This window comes from Callospermophilus lateralis, unplaced genomic scaffold, assembly GCF_048772815.1.
Source record: "Callospermophilus lateralis isolate mCalLat2 unplaced genomic scaffold, mCalLat2.hap1 Scaffold_72, whole genome shotgun sequence".
NCBI lineage: Eukaryota > Metazoa > Chordata > Mammalia > Rodentia > Sciuridae > Callospermophilus > Callospermophilus lateralis.
This window is the reverse complement of record NW_027515276.1, coordinates 718,697-726,660: the sequence shown is the minus strand read 5'-3', so window position 1 is coordinate 726,660 and position 7,964 is coordinate 718,697. Positions and strand designations below refer to the sequence as shown.

Sequence of the window (7,964 nt, the reverse complement as noted above, 5' to 3'; positions counted from 1 at the left end):
TGAATGATTGTATATCAATATGAGTTTTCTTTTATGTTTTCAGATATCAATTCAATGCATTATTTTAAGTGGAACCAGTTATATTATTTACACAAAGTATGATCTATTCATGCATTATCTGCATATTCCTAGACACAGGGTACACCTATTTGTACCCTGAATACTAATTTATACATCTACAAAATATTGCTACAGAAATGGTGAAAGAAATACTCATGTCACCTTATCTACATATACATTTTTTCACAATAATATTCTGGATACAAAATGCAAAGGTCACACTTATGATTTTACCAAAGCCTAAATGGAAAGTGACCATGGATTAATGAAAACATCCATGTCCTGGTTACCTAATGCTCTCAAAGATCAATGCAATTTGTGACAACATATTTGTTTTTTTCCTAAGATTATACATTCAAACTCAACCCGTTTGAAAATATCAAACATATTACACACTTTATACTTTTGCTGATTTCCTAATGTCTCTATTTATATCTGCTTTCCTACATATTTTCCAAAATTCATCATTGTGATTGACTCTTCACATGTGCTGACATTTACATTCACTCTCTACCCGAAACCCTATTTGTAAAGAACTTTTGGTAGTCAGAGCGAGAACATTCCAGAGGTCGCCAGGCTCGGTGCTGCCGGTGTAGACGCGGACGTTGCTGGGACAGCCCTTCCCGCTGCTCGGCGGTGGCACCTGCCCGGCTGCCCTCCGCTCGCCCGCCCTGCCGCTCCGGACCCGGTTTCCAGCGCCTCTTCCTCCCAGTCCCCGGTGAGCCGCGTTGGGTTTATGTCTTTATTTGACGAAAACGAGCTGTTGCGCAGCCATTGGTACCTGTATTGGGGAAACATAGCATACAAGCAAGGAGCTTACAGCCTCAGCGGCGAAAATTTTTTCATGTCAGAGACCGAGAACTCTTGCAGTCGTTTATGTCATCCCTTCTTCTCCAGACAGAAGATGCCAAAAAGTTGCAATCAAAGATCTCTTCATCTTATTGAAAAAGCCACTAATAAGCCAAAATGTCTGTCAACGTCAACCGCAGCGTGTCAGACCAGTTCTATCGCTACAAGATGCCCCGTCTGATTGCCAAGGTTGAGGGCAAAGGAAATGGAATCAAGACAGTTATAGTCAACATGGTTGACGTTGCAAAGGCGCTTAATCGGCCTCCAACGTATCCCACCAAATATTTTGGTTGTGAGCTGGGAGCACAGACCCAGTTTGATGTTAAGAATGACCGTTACATTGTCAATGGATCTCATGAGGTGAATAAGCTGCAAGACATGTTGGATGGATTCATTAAAAAATTTGTTCTCTGTCCTGAGTGTGAGAATCCTGAAACAGAACTGCATGTCAATCCAAAGAAGCAAACAATAGGTAATTCTTGTAAAGCCTGTGGCTACCGAGGCATGCTTGACACACATCATAAATTCTGCACATTTTTTCTCAAAAACCCACCTGAGAATAGTGACAGTGGTCCAGGAAAGAAAGAAAAGGAAAAGAAAAATAGAAAGGGCAAAGACAAGGAAAATGGTTCTGTATCCAGCAGTGAGATACCACCACCACCACCACCAAATGAAATCAGTCCTCTTCCACATGCTGTGGAAGAAGAGGAGGATGATGATTGGGGAGAGGATTCAACTGAAGAAGCTCAGAGGCGTAGAATGGATGAAATTAGTGACCACGCAAAAGTTCTGACACTCAGTGATGATTTGGAAAGAACTGTAGAAGAGCGTGTCAATATTCTGTTTGATTTTGTTAAGAAAAAAAAGAATAGGGTATCATTGACTCATCAGACAAAGAAATTGTCGCAGAAGCAGAAAGGCTGGATGTAAAAGCCATGGGCCCTCTTGTTCTAACTGAAGTTCTTTTTAATGAGAAAATTAGAGAACAGATTAAGAAATACAGGTGCCATTTCTTATGATTTTGTCACAATAACAAAAAAGCTCAACGATACCTTCTTCATGGTTTGGAGTGTGTGGTGGCAATGCATCAAGCTCAGCTCCTCTCTAAGATTCCACATATCTTGAAGGAAATGTATGACGCAGACCTTTTAGAAGAGGAGGTCATCATCAGTTGGTCGGAAAAGGCCTCTAAGAAATATGTATCAAAAGAACTTGCCAAAGAGATTCGTGTCAAACAGAACCATTTATAAAGTGGTTGAAGGAAGCAGAGGAAGAATCTTCTGGTGGTGAAGAAGATGAAGATGAGAACATTGAGGTGGTGTACTCAAAGACTGCCAGTGTACCGAAAGTTGAAACTGTGAAGTCTGACAACAAGGATGATGACATTGATATTGATGCCATTTAAAAGAATGGATGCAACCTAGCTTAACAGTGTAATGCTGCAATTTTTCTCCATTATCAGCCAGAAGTGCAACATGTATGTGTAAAAGCTAAAATGGCTTAACATCATGCTACACTTTAATACTAAAAATATATTACTGTGAGTGGTCTGTAATTAGCCCAATGAGACATCTAGGAACTCCATACAACATCAGTGAGCAAATGTAGTTTGCTTATTTATAGCATGTTTCTTTTGGAAAAACTAGTGGTGGACACATTTGGATCACATTTATACAGTTATAAAAATAAAGATTTGATTTTGGTCATTCTTCAGATTTTGGGCTCTGAATGACTTAGCTAAAGTAATTGGCTCCTTTTAAAAAGTGGTGCTATCATTTAACATGACATGGTCCTTGGAGCCTGGTAGATTTTGTTAGGTGCTGAGACCATTCAGGGGGTTTCAGCAGAATGTAAACAAACTTGTTTGTAATGATATTACTGAGCTGTTAAATCTAGTACTTTTGAATTTTTTTAGTCCCTCAAATTGGCATCTGTAATTGTTTTGTGCTGAGGTAGACTGATAATCAAATGACAGTGCAACATCTTGTTGAGAAATAAAAATAATCTGAGTGTCCTATAAATAATTTTAAGAACTAATTTTGAAGTTTGGAGTTGTGATTTTTCAGTTCATGAACACTAGCCCCAAATTTTAGTCTTTGGAGTCATGTGCATTGCACGTTGGATGAGCCAGGGAAAAAATTATTAAATTAACAAATAAGTATTTTAATGTGTATGTAGTGGTTGCTTTGTACCAAGAGAAAACTCAAACTTTGAGGTGTGATTAAGCAATAAATTCTGATTTTATTTGGGGGAAACAGGGAAAGGTGCATTTAATATCTAACAAGAACTCAGCAGTTTTTCAGCTTTTAGTCTTAAGGTTTAAATTATAATTTCAAAATGATGAGACATTCTATCTTCTGTTCAGTATGTCGTGCACCCCCCCAAAAAAGAAAAAAAATTGTGGTTTATTCAATGCCTTTTACATTTGGACATGTAGCTTATGCTGTTTTAGATTTTGGTTATTGCCTTGCCAAAAAAGTGTTGCTATATTTCAAACTGGATTTTCCCCCCCAAAAAAGTCTTATTTAAAAAAGAAACAAGTTAAAGGCATATTTCTACACACCTTTCTCACCACTGGACAGATCTTCCAAACAAAAGTTGAATAAGGAAACTATAGAACACAATAAAATAATTAATAACCTAGACTTAATTGACATATATAGAATATACCAACCAAGATCAAGCAGTTACACTTTTTTCTCAGCAGCACATGGATCCTTCTCAAAAATAGATCATATATTATGTCACAGGGCAACTCTTAGACAATATAAAGGAGTAGAGATAATACCATGCATCTTATCTGATCATAATGGAATGAAATTGAAAATCAATGATAAAAGAAGGAAGGAAAAATCATGCATCACTTGGAGAATGAACAATAGGTTACTGAATGATCAATGGGTTATAGAAGACATCAAGGAGGCAATTAAAAAATCATAGAGATAAATGAAAACACAGACACAACATATTGGAATCTATGGGACACATTGAAAGAAGTTCTAAGAGGAAAATTTATTGCTTGGAGTTCATTCCTTAAAAAAAGAAAAAACCAACAAATAAATGATCTAATACTTCAACACAAAATCCTAGAAAAAGAAGAGCAAAACAACAGCAAAAGAAGTAGAAGACAAGAAATAATTAAAATCAGAGCTGAAATTAATGAAATCGAAACAAAAGAAACAATTGAAAAAAATGACAAAACTAAAAGTTGGTTCTTTGAAAAAATAAATAAAATCGACAGACCCTTAGCCACGCTAATGAAGAGAATAAGAGAGAGAACTCAAATTACTAGCATAGGGATGAAAAAGGCAATATCACAACAGACACTTCAGAAATACAGAAGATTATCAGAAATTATTTTGAATCCTTATACTCCAATAAAATAGAAGATAGTGAAGGCATCAATAAATTCCTTAAGTCATATAATTTGTCCAGATTGAGTCAGGAGGATATTGACAACCTAAACAGACCAATATCAATTGAGGAAATAGAAGAAACCATCAAAAGATTACCAACTAAGAAAAGCCCAGGACCGGATGGGTATACAGCAGAGTTTTACAAAACCTTTAAAGAGGAACTAATACCAATACTTTTCAAGCTATTTCAGGAAATAGAAAAAGAGGGAGAACTTCCAAATTCATTCTATGAGGCAAACATCACCCTGATTCCCAAACCAGACAAAGACACTTCAAAGAAAGAAAACCACAGACCAATATCTCTAATGAACCTAGATGCAAAAATCCTCAATAAACTTCTGGCAAACCGGAAACAAAAACATATCAAAAAAATTGTGCACCATGATCAGGTAGGATTTATCCCTGGGATGCAAGGTCGGTTCAATATACAGAAATCAACAAATGTTATTCACCACATCAATAGGCTTAAAAATAAGAACCATATGATCATGTCGATAGATGCAGAAAAAGCATTCGACAAAGTACAGCATCCCTTTATCTTCAAAACTCTAGAAGAACTAGGGATAACAGGAACATACCTCAATATTGTAAAAGCAATCTATGCTAAGCCTCAGGCTAGCATCATTCTGAATGGAGAAAAACTGAAGGAATTCCCTCTAAAATCTGGAACAAGACAGGGATGCCCTCTCTCACCACTTCTGTTCAAAATAGTTCTCGAATCACTGGCCAGAGCAATTAGACGAAAGAAATTAAAGGCATAAAAATAGGAAAAGAAGAACTCAAATTATCACTATTTGCAGATGACATGATTCTATACCTAGCAGAGCCAAAAGGGTCTACAAAGAAACTATTAGAGCTAATAAATGAATTCAGCAAAATGGCAGGATATAAAATCAACACGCATAAATCAAAGGCATTCCCGTATATCAGCGACAAATCCTCTGAAATGGAAATGAGGACAACCACCCCATTCACAATATCCTCAAAAAAAATAAAATACTTGGGATCAACCTAACAAAAGAGGTGAAACACTTATACAATGAAAACTACAGAACCCTAAAGAGAGAAATAGAAGAAGATCTTAGAAGATGGAAAAATATACCCTGTTCATGGATAGGTAGAACTAACGCCATCAAAATGGCGATATTACCAAAAGTTCTCTATAGGTTTAATGCAATGCAAACAAAATCCCAACAGCATTTCTTGTAGAAATAGAGAAAGCAATCATGAAATTCATATGGAAAAATAAAAGACCCAGAATAGCAAAAACAATGCTAAGCAGGAAGTGTGAATCAGGCGGTATAGCTATACCAGACTTCAAACTATACTACAGAGCAATAGTAACAAAAACAGCATGGTACTGGTACCAAAACAGGCGGGTGGACAAATGGTACAGAATAGAGGACACAGAAACCAATCCACAAAAGTACAACTATCTTATATTCCATAAAGGGGTTCTAGCATGCAATGGAGGAAGGATAGCATCTTCAACAAATGGTGTGGGGAAAACTGGAAATCCATATGCAACAAAATGAAACTGAATCTCTTTCTCTCGCCATGCACAAAAGTTAACTCAAAGTGGATCAAGGAACTTGATATCAAATCAGAGACATGGCATCTAATAGAAGAAAAAGTTGGCTATGATCTACATACTGTGGGGTCGGGCTCCAAATTCCTCAATAGGACACCCACAGCACAACAGTTAATAACTAGAATCAACAAATGGGACTTACTCAAACTAAAAAGTTTTTTCTCAGCAAAAGAAACAGTAAGAGAGGTAAATAGGGAGCCTACGTCCTGGGAACAAATCTTTACTCCTCACACTTCAGACAGAGCCCTAATATCCAGAATATACAAAGAACTAAAAAAAATTAGACAATGAGATAACAAATAACCCAATGAACAAATGGGCCAATACCTGAACAGAAATTTCTCAGAGGAGGACATACAATCAATGAACAAGTATATGAAAAAATGCTCACCATCTCTAGCAGTCAGAGAAATGCAAATCAAAACCACCCTAAGATACCATCTCACTCCAGTAAGATTGGCAGCCATTAGGAAGTCAAACAACAACAAGTGCTGGCGAGGATTTGGGGAAAAGGGTACTCTTGTACATTGCTGGTGGGACTGCAAATTGTTGCGGCCAATTTGGAAAGCAATATGGAGATTTCTTGGAAAGCTCGGAATGGAACCACCGTTTGATCCAGCTATTCCCCTACTCGGTCTATTCCCTAAAGACCTAAAAAGAGCACACTATAGGGACACTGCTACATCCATGTTCATTGCAGCACAATTCACAATAGCAAGACTGTGGAACCAACCTATATGCCCTTCAATAGACAAATGGATAAAAAAAATGTGGCATTTATACACAATGGAGTTTTACTCTGCATTAAGAAATGACAAAATCATAGAATTTGGAGGGAAATGGATGGCATTAGAGCAGATTATGCTAAGTGAAGCTAGCCAATCCCTTAAAAAACAAATGCCAAATGTCTTCTTTGATATAAGGAGAGTAACTAAGAACAGAGTAGGGATGAAGAGCATGAGAAGAAGATTAACATTAAACAGGGATGAGAGGTGGGAGGGAAAGGGAGAGAGAAGGGAAATTGCATGTAAATGGAAGGAGACTCTCAGGGGTATACAAAATTACATACAAGAGGAAGTGAGGGGAAAGGAGGAAAAATATAAGGGGGAGAATGAATTATAGTAGAGATTGGTAGAGAGAGAAGAGGGGAGGGGACGGGGGAGGGGGGATAGTAGAGGATAGGAAAGGCAGCAGAATACAACAGACACCAGAATGGCAATATGTAAATCAATGGTTGTGCAACTGATGTGATTCTGCAATCTGTATAAGGGGTAAAAATGTGAGCTCATATCCCACTTGAATCAAAGTGTGAAATATAATATATCAAAAACTATGTAATGTTTTGAACAACCTACAATAAAAATTAATTTTAAAAAAAAGAACTTTTGGTACAAATTCTATACTCAGTCTTCTTTCTAAACCTAATGAATATCTTGCTAATCCTACGTACTATCTTTTTTTGACTGGATGTTCTGCTTGTTATTCCATCATCCAAGGTACAAGATCCTATTTCATTGTATATCAATTTATCTGAGACATCTGTGCAGAATATAATTCAAAGCTAAGTATCCCACTCAAGGGCCCAGTGCCCTACTTGGCTTCAAATCTTCCCTAGATTTCTGTTTCCATACTTATATTTCACCTATATATTCTATATATCACAGGTTCCCTATACCATTATTCATCTTGCAGAATGATTCCTAACCCAAATCGAACATGTTATTAACCATTCACTGTTCCCTCAATCTAACTTTACAGCAGTGCCGGGACAGACTTGGTCTTACAATACAGGAATGTAGGAGATCTTCCACTTGCTGAGAATCTCAAAGATCCATGCAGAAATAATCCCTGAAGAAGATGTAGACTGCAATGAAGGACCCGAGAGAGCAAATGTCATTTTTCATGGCAAACAACCTGGTCAGGATGATGGAATGTGTCTGAATCAGCCTCTCTCTTTTTAATGTAGAGCAAATGGACCAAACCAGGCCTGTGTGGAGATCTTTCCCCTGGTACCTATGGTTGATATACCATTCAAACTTGTGAAAGTG

The 7,964-nt window shown here is 37.2% G+C and overlaps 1 pseudogene; it reads left to right on the top strand.

The window, feature by feature from the left end:
• Positions 1-806: 806 nt before the first annotated feature.
• On the top strand, positions 807-2,314 carry LOC143640896 (eukaryotic translation initiation factor 5 pseudogene; annotated as a pseudogene).
• Positions 2,315-7,964: the final 5,650 nt, after the last annotated feature.